Genomic DNA, 26,763 nt, shown 5'->3' on the forward strand with positions numbered 1-26,763 from the left:
TTTCCGCCAGGGCTTCTGGATAGAACACACCGCATTTTGTTGTCGCCAATATGTTTTAGATTGATATTATGCGCATTTTCGACTGTTGAATTGAGCTGAAAAAGGGAAACTGGTCAAAATATTTAGTTAAAATATGGTAACTGACCAATTATCTACAACTCGTCTTGCTTCCAGTGGTTAATAAAAAAATATAATATTCGATATTTTTCATGACAGTTCAGTCCTCTAAGCCGAAATGATCCGTAAAACAAATTTGTGTCTTTGTGACGTATGAATGAATCTGCACTAAAATGAAATTTAGGTTCACATCGTACCCCGAATCATAACGAAAGTACAATTGATATTCAAATGATTTTTTTATTTTTCCGGGATATCGTTTTAGAATGTTGATGCTGCATTCATAGATATAAGTTTATGTAAAGTGACAACACCAAAAAATAACCGACGGTTGCGATAGACACCTATACACATTGCATATATTGTTAGATGCGCATAATATTACGTTAAATACTTAAAATATCCTTCGACCATCATGTACATAAAAATAGACTATATTTACTTGTATTCATTATCGCTTTAAAGCGGGTATATACGATTTTTATATGTGTTTAATTGTAATTGTAATACATTGATAAAATATGTTACAATAACACAAAATAGGCAAGAAAAATTACACATTAAAGCCGAATTTCATAAAATGCAGCAAAGAAAATTAGCGCCCCGAGTCGATTGTGACGTACATATTTTCCTACAATAACCAAAGCATTCGTCTTTGCATTAGGATCGGAGTTAGTGTTCGTGTGTCGTATGAATAGATATCGTTGCAGGAATTCAAATAAACCGTTAAACTAAGTTTAGATTCACATCGTACATGTTTGGTTTACATGCTAGCGAATTCGGCTGTACAGCCGTTTTAAATTTCAGAATTAAATATCTGGCTTATTTCGCATTTTTCGACACGTTCTTCTTTACTTTTATTTTAATTTATATTTAAATATATATATATAATAAGTTTATTACACATTTTATATAAATTCATAAATATTTGACAACAACGTATATACCCGCTTTAAATGAAAGGGATCAATAATTTACGTTTATATTTAATTATTTTATTTTGAGCGAACACGATGAACACCGCGGTAGATATAATGGGTCCGCGGTGATTCGCGGTGTCCACCTTATTGAAAACGGCCCCCGCGAATATTTGATCTGAACACCCATCGCGGGGGTCGTTTGGTAAGCGAACACCGTAAAATGAACACCGCGACGAGTGGCGTTTGTCAAAGTACACGTTGCCTGTACTGTAACGCTCATTACTATTTTTGGTGGCCACCGAAAAGCACTCCCGCGACAGCACAGAATCACCGAAAAGCACTCAATTTATCTATATATAAACGAAACTAAGCTATAAGTGCCGTTTATAATGGATTGAAAAGATGTACATATTTATTTAGTCAATAATGACTATATATATGAGGCGCGTTCTGAGAAAATGGGCTTAATGCATGTGCTTAAAGTGTCGTCACTGATTAGCCTGTGCAGTCCGCACTGCTAATCAGGGACGACACTTTTCGCCCAAATGTGATTTTCAGTAAGGAGTGACTTCCTTGAAACTAAAAATACCATAAAAGCGGAAAGTGTCGTCCCTGATTAGCCTGTGCGGACTGCGTAGGCTAATCTGGGATGACATTTTACGAACATGCATTAAGCGCCTTTTTCTTCCCAGAACACGACTCATATATACATGAGGTAGTTAAGAGATGAGCCGCATAATTTCATTTTCAGGGTATTAAAGAAGTGGCAGTACGACTCAAAGTCACTATTATCATGAATATAGATTGGACCTATGAATATTGGATGAACGTCCGTCTGTTGTCGGGTGACACTAAGTTGCTTGTAACAGGTAACCGTGATATGCATGTCACATAAATTGTAAGTTTTATCAACACCTAGAAATATTCACGTTAAATAAATACATCAGTTCTTCTTTTCATTTGCATCAAATTAAAGGTTAAAGTCTGATTGTTTTTTAAAAAACTGATATTTTATGAATATATCAAGCATGTACACTTAACAATAATGATGTTTTAAAATTTTGTGAAGTGCGCGTGCCATTGAACGTTGAGTTAAGCAAGTTAAATTACACATAATTAAAAACTTATTTTAAGTAGGATACCGATTACACGGAGCTTGATTACGCTGCGAACTAGAACTCTGCCGCAATGTATATCCAATGAAAGATGTAACATTAATTCAAGCACGTATACTTAACAAAAAAAAATAAAAAGATATTTCTTTATTTCCGCTATCAGTTTAAAAATGATGGTATAAAGGTGTTACTAAACAGTAAAATACCCAACAGCGATCGGGATTAATGCACTTGGCCGCTAGATGAATAATTTTTTATACACTATTCTGGGCAAATTTATATTTTCAAAACATTTTTAGTTGGTGTTGTTATTCACTTTCAATAAATACATCAGTTCTTTTTATCAACCAAATTCCTGTTGTGTGCTACTGTTTCTTATCAGAATTATATGTATTAAAATACACCATCAGCAGCCGAGCGCAGAATTGGCCGCTTTAAAAAAAATGTGGAATGCATCAAATTGAATGTCAAATTCCGAGTGTATTAGAAAAAAACTGTTATTTTATATAAATAAATCAAGCACGTACACTTAAAAAAAAAAGATATTTCTTTATTTAATGTAGAATTTTGCAAAATTAACGAGACTTATATATAACAATGTTATATTACTTCTTTCTGGTTGAGTAAAAAAAACAACACGAAACAACATGTATAACATATAATATTTGTACATAATTTATAAAAAAGAAAAATAATGATGCACATGATATTTTATAATTTAGTTAAGTGCGCGTGCCATTGAACGTTGAGTTACGGGGGAGATTAAATTACACATAATTAAAAGCTGATACTAATCTGTCAGCTTGATTTATAAATCATGTTCCATCTCACCAATATATCCATTGTTTCATGAAATTGTATCGCCATCAGACCCGAATAAATACACCATTTATTCCAAGCAGGTAAATAACAATTACTTTAATAAAACAGGGGAAGTCTACACTGTGTATTAGCAACCTGCTGTGGTGATCTTATCAGTTCAATACACAGGAACATGGCTACTGTACTAGAATTGGATTTACAGCCAAAATAACTGTTTTCATTTCAGTCTACACTGTGTATTAGCAACCTGCTGTGGTGATCTTATCTTATCATCTCAATACACAGGAACATGGCTACTGTACTGGAAATATCGGATTTACAGCCAAAATAACTTTCATTTATTGCTGAAGTGGTGTGCACTAACAATTGATCCACCTCACCGTTGCACTTTTTTTATTAAATTAATTAATTTACTGAGTCGGCGCTAATCAGGTGTGAATGTGGAAATTAAGAAATAAGATCTATTTTCGCATGACACTGAATACACATGATACATGGATAAAATATCAATAAAATATCAATAAGACACATTTGAATCTTTCTTTTCTCCAAAAAATTAGCACGTAGTCACATATATATATAAGATAGATTAAAGACCAGAAAACAATATAAGTAAGACACATTTGCATCTTTCATAATTATCTTAAAAAACAACAACATGTGAATCTAAAGCAATACATTTATTACTGGCACTAGCTATTCTAAAAGTCGGCGGACAACATAAGTTCAAAGAAAGAACCACAATTAAATAAGATCCATTTTAGTCACATATTAATTCTAACTTGCATTAGTTAAAATAATTTTGTTAATTAAGTTCAAATTAATCTGTTCTTTAGAGATTAAAAGGGTTTAAAGACGGCGCTAATAAAGTGTGAATGTGCCCGTGCCTTTGAACGTTGAGTTAAGCGAGAGGTGCGAATGCAATTACACATAAATAAAAACAGATACTATTGTGCCAGCACGTTGAGTGAAAGGTGTGAATTAAATCTTACAAAACTGATAATATTATGTCAGCTTGAATTGTGCTGACATCTTTAACTCAACAGTAACAACTAATATAAATAAGAACAGCACAATCTAACTGGCAGAAAAATTTTCTACAATTGCTAAAGTAGTATTGTTCGGCGATAGTTACATCAAACGTCTGTGTTTCTTTTGCGACGAGAGAAAAGGACTACACGTGCCTTATAGTGTAAAATGGTACGGCCAATGCGGTTTGAGAACAGACAGAATGAACACAGATCTGTACGGCAAGATGTTAAAGGAAAAAGGGGACATTGTCATCGTAGCTGTCGGCGGTAATGACATTACCCCTACATCACAACCCAAAGAGATTGTGAGAAGAATCACCGAAATCGTTAATGACATATCACGAAATGGATGTGAGCACGTGTACATCACAGAAATACTGACGCGTGGAAATTTCTCAAAATGTCCGGGCTTGCAGAAAATAGTCTTCGACAGACAGAGAATCAAAATAAACAAGTGCCTAGCCAAAACATTTAAGAACAATTTTCTAAAATTTCCTGATTTTATAATTTTGAATAATGAAATTCCCTGCCGACTATGCCAAAGATCTGGTTCATTTGGAGAGCCGTACCCCGGGAAACAACGGCATGCGCAAGTATCAGTGTCGACTACAAAGACTCATATGTAGTGTCAAACGCTAAATTCCATTACAATTTTGTTTATGATATATTGGTGATATATGTATTATTATTTTTTTATTATAACATGTAATAAATCTTGGATCTAACACATTGTCTTATTTTATTTTTTGTTTTTTGAAAACAATAATAGGAATTTACAACTTATCGTTCTAATGCACTTACCTTGTCAGCGACCCTTCTGCATCTGAATGCACAACATTTACACAAATAATTCAATTTCTGTCTGACCAAGATTTATATTCTTCAGTATTTAAATTAGTACACTGGCGATGAAGCCAATTTTTGCAGTTACTACACTGAATAGTATCCTCATTGCACTCTAACGTGCATTCAATGCACGGAAATTCTGACATTTTGTAAGCTATCCTGACCGAAACAACACAATTTACAATATCAAGTGGTGAAGACATGTTAAACAAGAGCACCGCCTTGCGGGTGCAGACCGCTCATCTATTTTCTTTTTAAAGGTGAAGGGACTCTCATTTTCAATCACAAAGGAGGGAGGAGTGGAGTGAAGAGGGGTGTATAGTGTGGGGCTGTGGACATTTATTACATTATCTTCCAAAAAAGCGAGAAAAAAAAAAAAAAAAAAATCGCGGGGGGGGGGGGGGGGGGGGGGGTTGGGTGCGATGGTTGGACGGTATTTCAAACATAACCGTTTAAAAAAAAAATGGGGGGGGGGTATAGTGTGAGGGTGTGGTGATAATTTGTGAGATGATCTTAAAAAAAAAAAAAAAAAAAAAAAAAAAAAAAAAATTGGGGGGGGGGGGGGGGGTGGGGGTGGGGGGGTGGGGTGGGGGTATAGTGTGAGGGTGTGGTGGTCATTTGTGAGATGATCTTAAAAAAAAAAAAAAAAATCAAAAAAAAAATTAGGGGGGGGGGAGGGGGGAGGGGGGGGGGAGGGGGGGGGAGGGCATGGGGGATGGTTTGGGTGAAGTCTATTGTGGTATGTCAGGTAAGAGTAGTTTCATCAAAGTATCAATCAAATCTAATCATAAATAAAGAAGTTATGGCAATTTTAGCAAAATTTAATAATTTGACCTTGAGAGTCAAGGTCATTCAAAGGTCAAAGTAAAATTCAAGTTGCCAGGTACAGTACCCTCATGATAGCATGTAAGTATTTGAAGTTTGAAAGCAATAGCCTTGATACTTCGAGTGGATCGAAACACAAAATTTAACCATATATTAAAAGTTACTAAGTCAAAAAGGGCCATAATTCCGTAACAATGACAACCAGAGTTATGCAACTTGTCCTTTTACTGTACCCTTATGATAGTTTGTGAGTGTTCCAAGTATGAAAGCAATATCTATGATACTTTAGGGGTAAAGTGGACCAAAACATAAATCTTAACCAAATTTTCAATTTTCTAAGTATAAAGGGCCCATAATTCCGTCCAAATGCCAGTCAGAGTTACATAACTTTGCCTGCACCGTCCCCTTATGATAGTTCATAAATCTTGCAAGTATGAAAGCAATAGCTTTGATACTGTAGGAATAAAGTGGACCTAAACACAAAACTTTATCAAATTTTCAATTTTCTAAGTATAAAAAGGGCACATAATTCTGTCAAAATGCCAGTCAGAGTTACATTACTTTGCCTGCACAGTCCCCTTATGATAGTTAGTAAGTGTTGCAAGTATGAAAGCAATAGCTTTGATGCTTAAGAAATAAAATAGACCTAAACACAAAACTTAACCAAAATTGTCAATTTTCTAAGTATAAAAAGGGCACATAATTCTGTCAAAATGCATGCCAGAGTTATCTAACTTTGCCTGCCCAGTCCCCTCATGATAGTAAGTAAGTGTACCAAGTTTGAATGCAATAGCATTGATACTTACTGAGAAAAGTGGAACTAAACGCAAAACTTAACCAAAATTTTCAATTTTTTAAGTATAAAAAGGGCACATAATTCTGTCAAAATGCACGCCAGAGTTATCTAACTTTGCCTGCCCAGTCCCCTCATGATAGTAAGTAAGTGTACCAAGTTTGAATGCAATAGCATTGATACTTTCTGAGAAAAGTGGACCTAAACGCAAAACTTAACCGGACGCCGACGCCAACGCCAACGCCAACGCCGACGCCGACGCCGACGCCAAGGTGATGACAATAGCTCATAATTTTTTTTCAAAAAATAGATGAGCTAAAAATGGGTATATATATATATACATTGCGTATAAGGGTCTGGCCCCATACTCAGGCGCCGAACAGATGTGAACGCGTTGACATGTTGTTTTTGCTGCAATAATTGGGGGAACTTGTGTGTTATACGCTTACACTTGGTTCTTCCTGCATTTCTGCCAGAAAAGGGGGTCATAACCCGGCAACCATGTGCGTTTTTGGGGTCCCATATTGACACGTTGTTTTTATTGCATTAATTGGGGGAAGATTGTTATACGAGAAGCATTGCTGACACGTTGTTTTTTGCAATATTAATTCAGGTAGGTAAGGGAGGGGAAATATACGGGTTTCACGTTGACACGTTGTTTTTTCTGCACTATTGAGTTTCAAGTGTACATGTTGATTTTTTTTGTATCTTCAATAATCCATTGTAATTGATTTAACGCACACGCGCCTTTTTAAATTTGTGTTTGAGCTGTAAATTAATAGTCATAATAAAATGCGTGAAAAGTTACCAGCGTACACTCGATACTCGCGCAATGAATGGTTTTAATGGAACGATTACAATCTCTATTATTAATACAAAGCACATTAACTAAAAGTCATGCTGCAATTTCTATTTTAGAGTTTCATGTCAATTAAAAATACTTAAAACATATACATCAATTTACGTATAAGATGATAAACACCATAAAGTGCTTTTCGGTTGGTACATTGCCGATATATTTATAACTTGCTACCAGTTTTTTTATAAAAAATATATATTATATTCGATATTTAACATGACTGTCTCAGTCCTCTAAACCGAAATGATCCGTAAAATAAAATAGTGTCTTTGTGTCGTATGAACGAATCTGCACTAAAAACCAAGATTAGATTCACATCGTACATCGAATAATTAATTGAGCACATGTAATTCAACAAAACTGTACATTAATTCACACGAGCCGCACTGTTCGGACATGTATGAAAGGCGCCGATCATAACACAACTTGTCATCATTATCTGGAATATAATTAATTGAAGGTGCGAAAATCTATTTCCAAACTGCTTTGTGCTGATTAAAGAAGCGTACCGGCCGTTCGTTCACAAGTTGTTAATGATGACTTCAGACCTTAAAATTAAGTTTTAATATGAACAGACATTGACTAAATAGATATGTACATCTTTTCAATCCATTAAAATAGACCCTTATAGTTAACTTTCATGTATATATAGAGAACTTGAGTGCTTTTCGGTGATTCTCTGCTGTCGCGGGAGTGCTTTTCGGTCGGTATATTACCGATATTACTGCTTTTCGGTCGGTATATTACCGATATTTATCCAATTTTGGGCATTAATACCTCATAATAAACACAAGGTAGTATAAATATGCATGAAATATAAACATTTATAACTAATTTAATCCGTTTACACACATTAGGAACGCAAATATTATATACATAGCGAGAAATTGAGTGCTTTTCGGTCTTCACATGAAGTGCTTTACAGTCGGTATATTGCCGATATTTTTCCAATTTTGGGCATTAATACCTCATAATGAACACAAGGTTGTATAAATTTGCATGAAATATAACCATTTATAACTAATTTAATCCGTTTACACACAATAGAAACGCAAATATTCATATATATATATAGCGAGGAATTGAGTGCTTTTCAGTCTTCACATGAAGTGCTTTTCGGTCGGTATATTGACGATATTTATCCAATTTTGGGCATTAATACCTCATTATAAACACAAGGTAGTATAAATATGCATGAAATATGACCATTTATAACTAATTTAAACCGTTTACACACAATAGGAACGCAAATATTATATATATAGCGAGAAATTGAGTGCTTTTCGGTCTTCACATGAAGTGCTTTTCGGTCGGTATATTGCCGATATTTATCCAATTTTGGGCATTAATACCTCATTATAAACACAAGGTAGTATAAATATGCATGAAATATGACCATTTATAACTAATTTAAACCGTTAACACACAATAGGAACGCAAATATTATATATATAGCGAGAAATTTAGTGCTTTTCAGTCGGTATATTGACGATATTTATCCAATTTTGGGCATTAATACCTCATAATACCCAAGGTAGTATAAATATGCATGAAATATAACCATTTATAACTAATTTAATCCGTTTACACACGATAGAAACGCAAATATTCATATATATAGCGAGAAATCGAGTGCTTTTCGGTCTTCACATAAAGTGCATTTCGGTCGGTAATTGCAGATATTTACCGTTTTGGGCACAATGTAGTATAAACATACAATCATATAACCATTTATTACTAAATAACTCATTAACACACACTAAAAACGATATATTGCATATATATAGAGAGAAATTGAGTGCTTTTCGGTGCTTTTCAGTTATTGTATGGACCGCACATGGGTCCTGCAGATATTTATCCAATTTTGGGCATTAATACCTCATAATAAACCCAAGGTAGTATAAATATGCATGAAATATAACCATTTATAACTAATTTAATCCGTTTACACACACAGGGGGTTTTCTTTTAGAGAAAGGGGAAGACGCTGGACGCTGGGTGAAAGGGGAAAAAAGAGTGCGAAAGAGACATATTAGGGGAAAAAATAAAAACTGTTCATTTCAATGTCTATAACTCATCAAAAGAGGCTTGTCTCTGTCCTTTTTGTTCTTAAACACATTTAACACGTATTAATGTCAAAGTCCTTATTAAAGTTGCAGGTGTAGATCTAAATTAGATTCTAATAATGGGAAATGTTTTAACTATATTTCTATACTGGGGCCCGGGGACGATGTCAATTTTGTGATTTCAATTTCATGATGAATGGGTTGACGATCTTGATCTGCTACAGTATTGGAAGGGAAAGGAGCGGCAGCTGCCGCTTGTCTACTTTCACTTTCACAATGTTCAATGTTGATTACCTCAGAATCCTGCTGGGTTATAACAGTTTTCGATGATTCTTTCTTAAAAAATGCCTCGATGCGTTCAGTATCTTCCGAGTCTGAATGTTTTATTTTGTTTGTGTATGAACGCCAATTGTGAGACATTTTTTTCTGTTTTCACGTTTATATCTTGGCTTGCATATAGCCCGGATGAAAATTCGACTGGTTTCTGGTAATTAATTGACGAAACACCCTTCTCTCGCAAGACCGGTATCCAGTAAAATAGTCACATGATTATTATGATTAGTTGCCCAGTTTACATGACGTAATATAAGAGCTATATTTAGAATAACTGGGATTCCCAGATTTTTTGTGTTCGTCTGGAGAGAGAGCGAGATCGTTGTACATGGTGCAAATTGGATAATTGTCGAATGCCCAAAGGAAAAATAAACATTTCTTTGAGAGAAAATATTATATTTTTTTAAAAAAATGATATTTTTGAGGGGAAAAATTCTGGTAGGGGAAGACGCCGAATATCGGCATCACTTTCTTAGTAAAAAAAACCCTGACACAATAGAAACGCAAATATTCATATATGTAGCGAGAAATTGAGTGCCTTTTGGTCTTCACATAAAGTGCTTTTCGGTTGGTAATTGCCGATATTTACCATTTTGGGCACAATGTAGTATAAACATACAATCACATAACCATTTATTACTAATTAAACTCGTTAACACACACTAAAAACGATATATTGCATATATATAGAGAGAAATTGAGTGCTTTTCGGTGCTATTTGGTGCTTTTCGGTTATTGTATGGACCGGTCTTTCCGAGTCTTATATATTTCAAATTAACAATACACGTTTATGCCTTTTGGTAATACAGTTTATTTTTTGTATTAGTGTCATTTCGTCACTATAATGAGTACTGTATTGCGAGTAAATATGTAAATTTGACAATAAAGGTTCACTGGAAAGTCTAGTCCAAAAAATTAGACGTAAGCTACCCCGCTTACGTCTAAATGGCTACCGTCGTTTTCCTATAGCAAATTGAGTTCAACTTAAACTTCAGTTTTTCTCGTTAAATCTTTGCTAATGCATAAAATTATCATGAATTAGACATAAATGTGAGCGATTACCTCTTAAATGTGTAAAAATTGTGCTTTTAAACCACTTATGTACATTTTAAAAAATAAACATACACAACACACGAAGTGTGTTTGTCGTTTATAGAATTACATTGAATTATATTGAACGAAATTATTTTTTGAATAGGTTACACATAACCAATTGTTGTTGTACAACAAACCACATCACTTTTTAGCTTTCTGTACTTTTTAATTAAATGAAACCTATATGTGTGTGTTAAAACTACCAGTTGTATCACGAAGTGTATATTGATAGGAGATGAATCGAGTATGTGACCCTTACTGTAGTAAATTCAATCTTGTGCAAAAACTATTCATCCGATTTTATTGGTTTCAGGGGTTTTTTTTAGAGAAAGGGGAAGACGCTGGACGCTGGGTGAAAGGGGAAAAAAAGAGTGCGAAAGAGAGATATTAGGGGAAAAAATAAAAACTGTTCATTTCAATGTCTATAACTCATCAAAAGAGACTTGTCTCTGTCCTTTTTGTTCTTAAACACATTTAACAGGTATTAAAGTCAAAGTCCTTAATAAAGTTGCAGGTGTAGATCTAATAATGTGAAATGTTTTCAACTATATTTTTGTACTGGGGCCGGAGGACGATGTCAATTTTGTGATTTCAATTTCATGATGAATGGGTTGACGATCTTGATTTGCTACAGTATAGACCAATTCATTGTTATTGTTTTGATTCCGAATTTTCGCGCATGCGCGATGCGCTGGTAGGCAAAAGCACTGGGTACAGTTACGATAAACACTATGTAATATAAATACCGGCATGTGTTTAGTCAATATATCGAAAACATTAACAACAACATCATAACACCTAAATACTATTAAAGATATTGCATTTTTAATGTCAATATTGTTTAATTAATACATGTATTCTTATCTATAAAAAAATATATACTCGTTAGTCATTAGCATCAAGGTAAAGGTGGTCTAAAGACTAAACACCGACAATTTCACAAAACAAAGCTATGCATTAGCCGTTGTATTACTTGCAGAAGGACTTCAAAAAATACAAAAAATAATAAAGCATCCCATTATATAATTATAATTATCAATTGTATGAGTATGAAAGTGTGGTAAAAAAAAATGAGTGAAAGAAAAGGGGTGCATTAAAATCTGACATACCGGTACAACAAAGCCCTATTAAAAGCGAAGTGCATGACAGTATTTAAATGTTATGATCATTTTCTTTTAAATTGGATGATTTGTTTTTAAGGTGAATAACACTATAGATGAATCGTAACATACAACTGAAAAACGCAACTTCACATGATGCAAATTAACCTGTGAATTCATGTATATTGAATTTCCTTTACAAGTGTATATGAGTGACAAATATCTTACATGTTATAATATATATCTACATTGTTTTTTATTTTTCGTAAATATTATTTACCCCGGTAGTCATACGTAATTTCTTGTTTTCATGATGTCGTTTGTGCATGGCCGTAACAATCAATCTTCAAACGGAATGACGTAGTTTTCATTAACCGGTACCCGCTAAATACGTTTAATGATTATATGTACATTTACCATTTATTAAATACGTTTTGTTATAAATTACCGGCAAACAGGCTAGTATCTTCAAAGCGTACATTTTCTGTTAATATATACTGGACAAATTACTTTATATTTTTTTACGATATGTAGCATATCTAATTGAACAGTTGAACTTTGGCGGAATATTACTCAACCCCAAATAACTGCTCAATACTACTAGAAAGAGAAGACATGATGGTATCATCAATTGTGTTTAATGACCAGACTTTCATATACCACCTGTGGTCAGGGACCTATTGTTTGTATAGGTCCCTGCTGTAGTTTATGACACTTTGCTGTTAGTTAAGTAGGGACAATATCTGATCAAAACGAGATAATCGGCTTGTGCCGAACAAAGGGGGCAATTAAACACCGGAATACAAAGGCTAACACGATTTTAAGATTGATGCAAACAATCAAATCAAACCAATTAAATTAAATTAATTTAATGTGTCAAAGTGTTAGTTTTCCTAGACAGACAGACAATACTTTTTTTAGTAATTTCCTTTTTACTCCCATCGTCAACATAATATATTTTGTATATAACAATAAAAATACATATATGTTGCTTTAAGGTAGGTGAAACTATGTCACAAAGTATATTTACATTTTTTTTTTAGGGTAGGTGTACCCATTGAGCATAAAAAGCGCACAACGAATATACAATCTATGTAATTTATTTTGTAAAGTCGCGATTAATTCCTTTTGTTAAATTATATTATTTAAAGGACACAAGAAAATCTATTTATGGTGTTGTTTTTTTCCGGTTTGCCTGTTTGCATTTAAAAATAAAATATTTGCCAATAATACTACTGAGTTTATAATGTGTGCATTGATGTAATCAGCTATGGTCAGATTACAGAATGATATAATTGTAAAATTAAGTTCAATGTTTTGGAAGACTTTTTTTAGTTGACTTGCACAATGTACCTCGTCAACATCACAGTCATGTGGTTGATATTGATACGAGCCAGAAAACATATTTCAACAAACACGAGTATGAATAAATCAAATGTATATTGGGGTACATAAGATGAACAATGGGTAAATTACGTTATACGATTTAAAAAATTTGATCTGATACTCAAAGATTCCTTAACACATAAACAAAGTGTTATTAGTTCAGACCCTGTTCTTTAGTTGCAGCAATTGTACATACTTAATAACAGATGGATTATGGATTATCATAGTGGTAGGTTAATATGCTGTGTGCATGGAATCGATCTATTTATTGTTTGTTTTTATTCTTATTTGTTTGAGTACAGTACAACAACTTTTGGGATGTTTAAATCTAAAATCTAAAAATGATCGTATACATGTCAAAATATATTAAATAATGTATTTAATATAGATGTAGAGCGTGACAATAAATATCGTGCTCGATATCTCCCCTTTGATCGTGTCTTTCTTTTGCCTACCAGAGTAGCACGGATAAAGATACGCAGGTGCGCGTGACGTCACGCGTGAATTGGTCTATTGGAAGGGAAAGGAGCGGCAGCTGCCGATTGTCTACTTTCACTTTAACAATGTTCGATGTTGATTACCTCGGAATCCTGCTGGGTTATATCGGTTTTCGATGATTCTTTCTCAAAAAATGCCTCGATGCGTTCAGTATCTTCCGAGTTCGAATGTTTTATTTGTTTGTGTAAGAACGCTAATTGTGAGACATTTTTTTCTGTTTTCACGTTTATACCTCGGCTTGCACATAGACCAGTTCACGCGTGACGTCACGCGCACCTGCGTGTTTACATCCGGGCTATATTGGTAGTCAAAAGAAAGATACAATCAATGGGGAGAAATAGAGCGTGAACGATTAAATTTAAACGATTATATTTAGATTTTATTTTTCAACATGCCAACAAGTTGTTCTACGTTACTGAAACAACTAAGATTGAACACAATGAATAAATAGAGCAAATCCAAATAAAAAACATTTACAAATTAACCATAATGGTATTTGTCTGGGCAGGGACCTTTTTCCTGGTCCGGGAAAACTAACATGTTGACACATTAAATAAACATTTCATTAAATTAAATGCAATAGTTTTCATTTGATTGTTTGCATCAATCTTAAAATCGTTTAAGCCTTTGTATTCCGGTGTTTAATTGCCCCTTTGTTCTGCCTAATCCGATTATCTCGTTTTGATCAGATATTGTCCAGACCTAACAACATGGTGTCATAAATCACACTAGGTGGCAGATGACAGTCTGGTAATTAAACGCAATTGATGATGCCACCATGTCTTCATTCTGGTAGTATTAAGTAACTAGGCATTTGGTTGAATAAATTTACCACCGACATACTTAACAGTTGCTTAAATTAGATATGTTACATAATTATTGTACAAATTTGAAGTCTATAGATAATCGGAAATTGAACACGGTAAACATACAAGCCCGTTTTATTTATATAAAAAAATAAAGTATTTATGAATTATAAAATGTAAATAAAAAATATTTAACGTATTTAGCGGGCATCGGTTAATTATAAATACATCATTCCGTATGAAGATGTAATGTTACGGCAATGCACGAAATACATCATAAAAACAAGAAATTACGTTTGACATCAATGGGGGTAAATAATAATGAAACAATGTGTATATATTATATTATATATGTATATATATTATGTTGTGTGTGTGTGTGTGTGTGTGTGTGTTTGTGCGTGTGTGTTAAATGTTAGATAGTTGTCACTCATACTCGATCACTAGTAACGAGTTTACAAAATACATGAATACACAGTTCAATTTACATCATGTGAGGTTGTGTTTTTCAGTTGAATGTTAATATTCCTCAAGTCATTCTCTGAACAACACCCATCCAAATAAAAATTACATGTAAATACCGTCATGAACTTCGCTTTTAATAGGGCTTTGTAGTACGTTTATTTTCAATGAAACACTGACAAATTCTAGCTATCACTAATTTTTTATTATTCTAGTTTACGCATGCAATGATAATTTCATAATTAGATGTATCATTATTTTTATCGAAGCTTTTCTGCAAATAATTATACGGCTAATGCATAGAGCTCTTTGTTGCGTCGAATTTTCTGTCGTTCAGTCTTCAGACAATCTTAATTACTTTTATGCTAATGACGCGTTTTTTTAAAATGCAAATAAATGTGTTAATGCATTCTTTTGGCACTAAACATGATATTTTTAAAATATTATTTAGGTGTTGTTTTTTTAGTTTCTTTTCGATTTATTGACTAAACAAGTCTCGTTATCCATATGCTTTGCGTTAGCTGCAAGCAATGCTTTTGACTACCAGTGCATTGCGCATGCGCGAAAATCGGGAATCAAAACAATAACAATGAACTGGCCTATAGCCCGGATGAAAATTCGACTGGTTTCCGGTAATTAATTGACGAAACACCCTTCTCGCGCAAGACCGGTATCCAGTAAAATAGTCACATGATTATTACGATTAGTTGCCCAGTTTACATGACGTTATTTAAGAGCTATATTTAGAATAACTGGGATTCCCAGATGTTGTGTGTTCGTCTGGAGAGAGAGAGCGCGAATTCGTTGTACATGGTGCAAATTGGATAATTGTCGAATGCCCCAAGGAAAAATAAACATTTCTTTGAGAGAAAACATTATATTTTGGTGAAAAATGATATTTTTGGTGGGGAAATTGTATTTTAAGGGGAAAAATTCTGGTAGGGGAAGACGCCGAATATCGGCGTCACTTTCTTAGTAAAAAAAACCCCTGGGTTTATACGTTATCTTGTTGCTTATTAATTCATCTTTCAAAAAATATACGTTTTAGTATACTCCCGTTGCTATTAATGGATTTATAGCGAGATAAACACAAGAAATACACATTTTATGTCTTACCACCGCGCGTTTTACCGTGTTGTGGCTATCGATCTTGTACAATTAGCGTACAGCGAAGCGCCGAGGTTATACATTTTGATGTACCCACTCACGTCTTTTGTTGAATTATAGTTTCATTTCTCGGCCGATTTTGACAAAATATATATCATTAGAAAGCTAACGTTACGTAGTAAACAGATATATGAACATATATTAAGTTTTTCTTCTGATTCCGACAGCCCGGCGAGTTATAACTTTAACTTTTGCAAATATCATACCGTATTGGAGTTTTAGAATCTAAATTTACAGTTGACATGTTCGTACTTAATACCAATTTGTAGCGTTCTTCTGATTTCGAAAGCCCGGCGAGTTATAACTTTAACTTTTGCAAATATTATACCGTTTTGGAGTTTTAGAATCTAGATTTACGGTTGACATGTTCGTACTTAATACCAATTTGTAGCGTTTATATTTGGAGTTCAGTTTTAAAAATTACATCTTGCTTAGGAGAATATAATTCTGTATATGATAGAAAAAAATTTGTTTAAAAACGAAAGTAATTAAGGAATGAAGGCGGAAGAAAGTAGCGCGCGTTCCTAACGCACTGAACTGATGCTACGGTCTTGGTGATTATGCTTTTGTTTAGAAACCGGCCATTGAATTTCCTTTGCCATGATTATTATATTTTTTATGGAATATATTGTGGTATTTTGTTCACGAAACATATCAATAAAGCTTATTATAAATAAATCTTAATAAAATAACGATTTCAGCTCTTGTTTATAACAAAGAAAGGGTGATAAATTTATTATGAAACAGCGTATATAGCGGACCCTCTCGATTTTATTCGGCTTTGCATGCATACTTGAAATAAAATGGGTGTCAAAAACATTCATCGTTTGCTGTTAATTATCAACGAGGGAATTATGTATAATTATATGAAATGTTATTTACCTTAAATTATCAATTTATTGAAGATTCTTGAAAATCACAGTCGGTGTTACGCGGGTCATTTCGTATTTTGACATCAGGGCATCATGTCCAACTATTCAAAATCAGATTTTTTTCACTGGGACGATGACGGCTTAGATTAAGACAGGCAGACAGATAGTTTATTCAGACTTATACAACAGTACATCGTCTTCAACTCAAATATATAAAAATCGTTGCGCGTTTTACGATATCGGATTTTAGGCGGGAATACAACTCAGTGAAACTATTCAATTTCTTATACAACATTAAGCATATTAACAGTTATTGAAATTAACAATATCAGCGACATCTTTTTAAAGACTAAACACGTTTTCAAGTATCGAATTTAACATGTCAATAAAAAATATTAATACCAAAAAAGGTTTCATTTAATATTGTTCACATTAAACCTTTAAATGAAAGTGTCGCTCTAACTATTTTCCGTGTCTTATTAAGCCGCGAATCGTTTGCTAAAAACAGCTAACAAAAAGGGCTACACGTTCTAATTCTTAATGAAATACAAAAATAAGTATAACATAATTATTAACGTCCATAAACACACACGGCAAGATCAAAGTTTTAATGGAAAACTAATATGACATTCCACGTAAGTTATTATTTTCGTCTAAATCGAATACTATATGTAGAGAAACAATGTATTTATAACCGACCAATGAGGTAACATTATGCAACTTTCAATTTACACAGTGCTATATGGCAACAATATGGAATTTGAATGGTGGTAGTGTTTTAAGGTCTGGACTATCATTACTTGTATGTTTGTATAAACATTTTTCTAATGCAATTAGTAAAATAATGTGTATAATTTATGTTTAATAATTTATTGCATGATTATTCTGTGCTGTTATATGAATTTGATGCCGTTAAAGCTTCCGACATGAATTCATGTCGGAACGATGCTATTGCAAAATAACGTTAAACGATATGAGGTCGATGTAAATCGACCTCATATTTATAGGAGTATGGAAAGTCCACCATACTAAAAGTAGTTTCCCAATAATTTTGTTAACTTTTTACATTCTTTGATGTTTTTCTTTTGGATATTTTGGGATTGTTGGTGTGTGTTGTGTGGACTTTTCATTTGTAGTACCTAACATTAAGTGTATACAATATTTTGACCAAAGGAATTTGTTCAATTTAACTCCGTTTGTTATTTTGATAATTTCATGCATGCGCTGTATATTTCTTCAAAAGCAACATTTTGAATAATATTTTTTATTAGCATTTACTGATCTGTTCAACAAGTATTTACAACCCTATTGACATATAAATTGAAGTATTTGCCATAACATTTATTGAACTATTCCTATGTGAAAAATGAGCCTTTTTACACTTTACTGTTTACATGAACCTTAACAAAACATTGTCATTGACATCGAGCGCCTATGGTTCAAACCTCAAACGATATACAAAGAAGACAATGCATTGCAACCGTTTTCAATTACATACAATAAAATCCAAACACAAGAACCAATACTGACCACTAGAGTGAACTTGGACTCGTTTTTTTTAGAGAACAGGCAAATGGCTGCCAGCTTTTCCCTCCGATTTGATCATGTGACTACACTCACAAAAATATCATGTTAAAATAATAAGTACGGGTTATAAAGCACTAAACAACGCGGGAGAAAGTCGACCCGGTCACAAATAATAATGGCATATGTATCATATATCAAACAAAGATTTCACTGCGGATTTATAAATAATAATGCCGACGTACCACATTGATATAAACTAGATTGTTTACTGGTAAAAAAGGAAGAAAAAATTGATGATTTCACAACCAATCAATGATGTACACAAAAAGATGTTTTCCATTGACAGTGAAGTATCAAAATTTTAGAACAGAATATATCAAAACAGCGAAACCCATGTATCAGTTATTGAATGTATGTAATTAGAGCTCATTGTGTCATTGTCGACCTGAAAAGGCCCACAAGACAACCGGGGGTGACTAAAAGCCGATTCATGTCACCCTGCGGTGACTTCAATCCGACGGTAGTCATCCTTTGTGACTAGAATCGGCTTTATCAAGTTTATGTCACCCCAGGGTGACATGAATCGGATTCTAGTCATCCCTGGATGTTAAGAATCGGCTTCTAGTTAACCGTGTATTTTTTATCAAACGGCACCGCATCCACAAATAATTTCCGCAATTAATTAATTTAGTTTTTTTTAGACATTTAGCTCTTCTTTCGTTTTTGTAGTATTGTGCGTTCCGTGGTACTATAAATTCACAACGCAATTCCGATACGAAAAATTCAACGGGTTTATTCACAATAAACGGTTATAACTGGGTACTGATAAACAAAATGCATACTTCCGATACATTAAATAAAACTTAATATTCATCGGATTTAACAGTCTTGACAAAGTAGCGTAGTCAAATAATAAAAAACAATGGATGTTAAAAATTCAATGATGCTCCTCTAAACGTAATACGGTAGTTAACGTTAGATTTAATAGTTCAATTACTCCATATTTAAAAGAACTTAGTATAAGCTATTACTTATGTCTCAAAATTCAATGGTTCAATACCAAAGTTACTATTGTTAATGTTAATCTTACTTTTTTAGACCAAAATTTGGTCACTTTATATAGCCGCGGCGTTCCACTTGTGACCAGAAATTGGTCACGGTGACCAAATATTGGAGAGAGTGCACAGAATGTGGCCTAAGCGTGAAGGTGAAAGTAGACCCAGGAGTATTGTGGCAAAGTTTACTCTGTTTAAGGAGAGAGAGCTTGTACGACACCAGGGGAGCGAGCTCAAGGGTACCCCGTTCTACGTGAACGAGCAGTTCCCAAAGGAAGTGTCCGACAAACGCAGAAAGTTGGTGCCACGAATGAAGGAAGCCCGCAGCCAAGGTAAAAAGGCATGGATTGCGTACGACACACTGTTTGTCGACGGGAAACCAGTTTGGGACTAGGAGTGCGTCGGGGATGAGCTGCGCGTACTATCATGGAACGTACATGGACGTACTGCTTTGAAACGAGACAGCGTTGATTTTATAAATATTGTTGCTAAACATGACATAATTTTTCTATACGAAACATGGACTTCCGACTCTAATGTCGTTGATATACCCGGCTTTAAATCTTTTAATTTCTACAGAAAATTCTAGCATCGAAACGCGAAGCGAGCGAGTGGTGGAACTGTTATCTATATAAAAGATTCTATTTCTAATTGTGTGGAAATTATTCGTAACTATTTGGACACTGTTATATGGATTAAATTGGATAAAAATGTTTTTCATATGGACAAAGATGCTTATGTTTGTGGTGTTTACGTATGGGGTGAAGATTCCCCAGCGTACAATATTTTTTATGTTGATATATTTGACGTTTTAGAATCAGATATTAATTTATACGACTCATTGGGATATGTTTATATAGTTGGAGATTTTAATAGTCGTGTAGGCTCTAAATGTGATTATATTATGCATGATAGAATGACTGATTGCATTGATGATTACGATTATATTCCAGATGAACCACTGTACCGGGGCTCACCCGATATAATATTGTAAACAGTCATGGTGTTAAACTTATTGATCTTTGTCAATTTACGCATTCTTAACGGTAGATTGCCCGACACTGACAAGTTTACGTTTATAACGCAACAAGGCGCGTCGCTAATTGATTATCTGCTCACAAAAGAAAGCAATTTTTCATGAATCAATAGTTTTACGGTTGAAGATCTTAACGTTTAAAGCGACCATACACCAATTAGTTTTTCGCTACATGCCAATTTTGATTATCCGGAAGGGATAAGTGAAAATTATGTGAAAATACAATGGGATGTATCTAAACGGGATAAATTCAGAAGTTCTATTATTAGTCGACTAACCGAACTTAATAACTTGACATGTAGTCATAGTAGTAATCTACAAAACAGGGAGTATACAAAAACCCTGCATAACTCTTTTACAATAATTATACGTGAAGTAGCCGATCCGTTGTTTTTAAACCATTCCTCGCATAAGAATGTTTCTTATAATGATGCAGCACATGTTAAGCATGTTGACTGGTTCGATAATGAATGTGTTCAAGCTAAAAATATATATTTACAAGCGCTGCGAAATTTTAATTTCTGCAAAACAACAGAGAGTAGGCATTTACTTTGCGCACAAAAAGCAAATTATAAATCTTTAATAAATAAAAAGAAACGGTTGTTTAAAATAATAAGCTTTGCGAGTTAGAGAAATTAAAGCACGCTAAACCTCGAGAGTTTTGGAAGCATTTTAAAAACAATAAGAGTAGAAAGAGTAACAACATTTCTAATGGTGATTTCTTTAAATATTTCTCTACACTAAGTAATGATATTTCGCAATGCTCAAATGACGAGGCTGAGCAATTTTGTCGCACAAATGATTTTAATAACTGTGATGTCCCGTTTCCGGAACTTGATAAACCAATCACCACTGACGAAATTGTAAATGCCGTTATGTTTTTGAAATCGCGCAAATCATGTGGATATGATTTGCTTAACGAGTATTTCATGGAAAGCGTTGATATCATAGGATCACATTTGTGTGATATATTTAATGCTATTTTAAACTCTGGGTATTTTCCCGATAAGTGGACCGAGGGGATAATTGTACCTATACATAAAAAAGGGGGATACGGAAAATGCTAGTAACTACCGAGGTGTAACACTTGTAAGCTGTTTGGCTAAATTATTTACAACTGTAATAAACAAGCGCGTTGAATCTTTTTGTAACGAAGATAATAGTATTTCGGACGCTCAGTTCGGATTTCGGAAGGGAAGATCAACAGTTGATGCCGTTTTTATACTCTTGTCGGTCATTCAAAAATATCTTAACCAAAATAAACGTCTTTATGTTATTTTTGTCGATATGTTTAAATGCTTTGACTCAATCTACCGGAATGCCGTTTGGTTAAAAATGTACAAATCCGGAATTCAAGGTAACAGAGCTCCAGATAAGGGTCGTATTTTCGTAATTACGAATTATTTTCAAGTCCGTTACGTATTTATTTTAAAATCTTATCGTACCATTAATATCAAGTTACGAATATTATTTTTACATCGGTTCGTATCGATTTTTATTGAGTTCTTTTCGCGTATTAAAGATCTTTGCGATGCTTATATAGAATGGTTATCGGGTTTGTTTAACAAAGCGCATTTTTTCCAATAAAAGCGGCGTATACAGTCTATCTGTCAAAAAACAATGGCGGCGCCCAGAGATCGTCCTAAAAAACTACAAAGCGTCCAAAAACACGCTTTTAACATATTGTACGCAAAGTGAGCCGAAGTTAAATGTTTAGAAAGACATTATAGAAAAGATCTTATACGATGTTGTATGTTCAGTTGCCAACACAGTCGGAAAAGCTAAACAAAAACCCAACACGACGGGTCCAAACTTAAACACACAAAAAAACATTGAACGAGTGGAAGGGACAAGTCCCGTGGCTAATCGTTGAAAAGATTGAAGGGGAGACCCATTTTAATTGTGAAATATGTAAAAATTCATCTAAGGCATGCAATCTAAGCACAGTGTGGGCATATGAAGGTTTTTGAAAAATAAAATTGTATAATACTGAAAAGACACTGTTGAACTCGTATAAATAAAGTTGCTAGTATGTTTATTTTAATTTTTTTGCATGAAAATAACCATTATTATTTATTTTTAGGTCATTTAGAAAAAATAAGAATTATTTTCCAAAACTTAGTAGTAACGTTAAGAATAAAATTTCAGAGTTAAGAATTCTTTTTCAAAATCTGGTAGTAATTTAAGAATTTCACAAAACCTTATCTGGAGCTCTGAGGTAAATTGTTAAGAATCATACGAGATATGTATCAGAAAGTAAAATCTTGTGTAAAATCATGTAGCACCTATTCCGATTTTTTTGAATATGCAGTTGGCCTGAGGCAAGGTGAGGTACTCTCGTCGATTTTGTTTTCATTCTTTGTTAATGACCTTGAACTTTATTTACAAAATGAACCTAATTCTGGTGTATTAATAGACGATATTGTGTTAATGCTTTTACTTTTTGCAGATGATATGGCAATTTTTGCGAAATCGCCTGAGGAATTACAAACCAATATAAATCTTTTGCACTCATATTGTAAAACATGGGGACTTATTGTAAACACAGACAAAACAAAAATTATGGTTTTAAGAAAGAGGGGCATACTGTTAGCAAATGAAAAATGGAGCTTCGATGGGAAAGAATTGATGGTTGTAGACGATTTTAATTATCTTGGTACTGTTTTCAACTACACTGGGAATTTTAAGCTGAATCAAGAATATCTAGCAGTTAAAGCTATTAAGGCATTGAATATACTACTGCAACATTGTAAAAAGTACGAACTGATGCCAAAGATATTGTGCCAACTCTTTGATTCATTTGTTGGTTCTATACTTAACTATTCAGCAGAGGTATGGGGATTTAAACAATCAAAAGAACTAGAGAGAATTCACCTTAAATTTTGCAAACGTATTTAAAAACTTAAAACTAATACATCTAATGCGGGCGTATATGGGGAATTAGGTCGGTACCCTCTGTTCATTTCTAGGTATCTAAAAATTATTAAATACTGGAGTAAAATTATACATACGGATAATATTATTATTAAAAAGGTTTATGAGCAAGCCAAGGAAGATTGTAACAATGGTTTTACAAATTGGGTTTCTAATGTAAAGTTATTGCTGAATAATTATGGTTTCTCTTAGATCTTCGAAGATGCTGACAATGTCGATTTTAAATCTTTTATCATCATTTTCAAACAACGTGTCATAGACAATTTCATTCAGGAATGGTCCCAGAACATGCAGACAAACCATGTTCTTACTAATTATGTCCTCTTTAAAAACATTTTCAACTACGAATCATACCTAGATTTACTACCAAGCAGCCTTAGAATGTTCTTTTGTAGACTAAGACTGTCGGTCCACCCCCTAAGAATACAAACGGGTAGATATGGTAGAAATAGAATTGATAGGGATCAGCGTTACTGTTTATTAAATTCACAAGATATTGAAGATGAATATCATTTCATGCTTATATGTCCATTCTTAGATGAGATTCGCAAAAAATATGTACCAAAGTACTATTACAAACGCCCATGGATGTTTAAATTTTCGGAAATGTTGGGCATTGATAACAAGACCAAATTAATTAAAATTTCTATTTTTATTAAATACGCATTAAATAAAAGAAACACATTGTTAAATGTAAGTTCATCCTCTTAAATAATGAAACTTAAAAATTCTGAACTAACACAATTTATTTGATTAAAATATTCAAATGTTATATTTTTATAGTAAAGACCAGGTATACCGTATGTTCTTTGCTACACACCGTATGTGCTGAAATAATATATTATATGAAGTAATGTACTTTATTGTATACCGTATGTACTAAAACTATGTATTATATGAGTAACGTGACATGAATCTAAATCATGATTTGTTTTTTGTTATACTGACGATGTACATTGTGCAAGTCAAAATAAAACATATGTTCTGTTCTGTTCTGTTCCTTATAAAAACTGAAAGTACAGACGCTTTACAAATACATGCACAATGAGCGACGAATTATGTCAGATTGAAAACGCATGTATGTCTTCGTCAATTATATGGTCAGACTCTTTATTTAACTGTGAAATCTAGTCCGCAGAGCGTTTTAATAATTTTGACTGCTCCGTTATCCGTGCGCTTGCTGAATGAAAGCGTCGCCGTGTTACGATAATAATTCCAAAGTTAAGAGAAAATTCCGACTAGGGATGTGCCACACTTCCAACACATCAGCCCCGTTATGTCCTGAATAAATTACATGTATAATTTCTTGAGTGCCAATTGCATCTTACACATATCAAAAACATTCACGGCAGTCAATTCGTTAGTGTAGGCCTACTGGTCTTCATGGCAATAGTAAACGTATTTAGTTTAATGGAGATTATATAACAAAGGGAACTAATTCAGCTTATTCAGTTTACAAATCAAAATGATTCAAATGTTTTCGCTTTTTTCTGAAAAGTAATTTTTATCCCACTTTTACAGCGAAATCGGTTGATTAAAGCCCCGTTGATTAAATTTCATCTATAATCAACGGCAAGGCTATAATCAATGGCACGAAATGACGTCATCAACTGCCGAACCGGGACTACTTTTTCCCACGCACCTCGTCACCTGTATTTGCCAAGTGCATCAATAATAAAAACAATCTCAAATGTTTGTCAATCTTAATGACCTTAAAACAAAGGAAAGTAGCAAAAACGAGTTTTTTGTCATTTATTGTCATTAAAACCTAGTATTAGGTAAATTTAACACTATGCAAATAGGTTCTGTTGTTGTTGCTCCCCTTTGAAGAAGTCAGTTCGAGTTGCTCCCCTTTGAGCGTAGAAAACAATCGTCTGGACCAAGAAATCCTGTGTTCATTTACAAGCTGTACTCGGATATGCGTCCATCTGATTTTTCTTCAAAGCATCTTTTCTACCTGGCAATACGCACAAATGACACTGCATCCCGGTGATTCTTGCGTCAACAATTGGGTGTCAACAAGTTAGGTCAGATGCTTAAGGCCATGGCAAAAGACGCCGGCTTTCTCAAGCACAAGAGAATAACGAACCACTTAGTTCGCAAATTACTGGTCCAAAAACTTCGAAATGCAAACATTCCACCCACTGAAACCATGGCCATAACAGGGCACAAAAATGTCCAGTCCATAACCAATTATTCCAACATATCTGTTGAACAGCAGCAAAAGTGATCATTCTTGCTCAGTCCAGTAAATGTTACAATCCAACAGATTCCTCTTGTTTACCTTCATGCACCGAAACTATGGCCGAAATGCAGCATAGACAACCACTGTCTACCGTCGAACAAGTTGATCTTGATGTTCGCCCACCCAGTCACTTGACCAGCAAATGTCTTTCTCTAGTTCGAACAACTTTGCCTCACAATTCTTTGGTGCCACTTTCAACATTCAAAATGTGAATGTATATAATTAGCTTAAATCCAAGTAATCTTTGTTATTTCGTCACGAAATAACCACAAACAAAGAAGCAAATATTGTGCACCTCGTGATCGACTCGATAGTTTGATATCGAAAGTGAATTGTGTGTGGTGTTAGGCTACGTTGTAAACAAATGTAGTTCCTTGTATATAACAACTTAATGTCATATTGATATCATAAAACTTCAAGATTTGCAATTCAATATGATTACAATTGTAATTAATAACGCTCGACACTTTGTTACAGAACGATATTCTTATTTAAAAAAATGATTATTTGATCAGCGGTTATTTTTGGAACGCGGAGTAATACACTGACCTTGGTTACACTTCAGTCATTATCAAAGTACGACAAACACTCATGAAAACTTATTTTGTTTAAATAAAAAAAGTTTACTGAATAAAAAGAGGGATAAATAGAATAATAGGTTAGTGTTGATTATAGATCAGGTTTATCATGCTCGGCACGAAAACGAAAAAGCATTCGCCAAGGCTCGTGCTTTTTGTTTTCTAAGCATCGCATGATAAACCTGATCTATAATCAACACTAACCTATTATTCTCTATATTCAACATACGGTAAAAAAACAATAAACACACAAACATTGGATAGTCACCAAGCAT

General features: G+C 33.8%; 1 protein-coding gene across 1 annotated transcript in view; it reads right to left on the reverse strand.

Annotated features, from left to right (window-relative positions):
• Positions 1-18,723, reverse strand: part of LOC127869128 (uncharacterized) — a 291,724-nt gene extending 273,001 nt beyond the window's left edge. The window contains exon 1 of the mRNA XM_052411458.1: positions 18,644-18,723. The gene's annotated coding sequence lies outside the window, so the exon portion shown is untranslated. The remainder of the gene's footprint in view (positions 1-18,643) is intronic.
• Positions 18,724-26,763: the final 8,040 nt, after the last annotated feature.

The sequence above is a fragment of the Dreissena polymorpha genome, chromosome 2 (assembly GCF_020536995.1).
Source record: "Dreissena polymorpha isolate Duluth1 chromosome 2, UMN_Dpol_1.0, whole genome shotgun sequence".
NCBI classification, from domain to species: Eukaryota; Metazoa; Mollusca; class Bivalvia; order Myida; family Dreissenidae; genus Dreissena; species Dreissena polymorpha.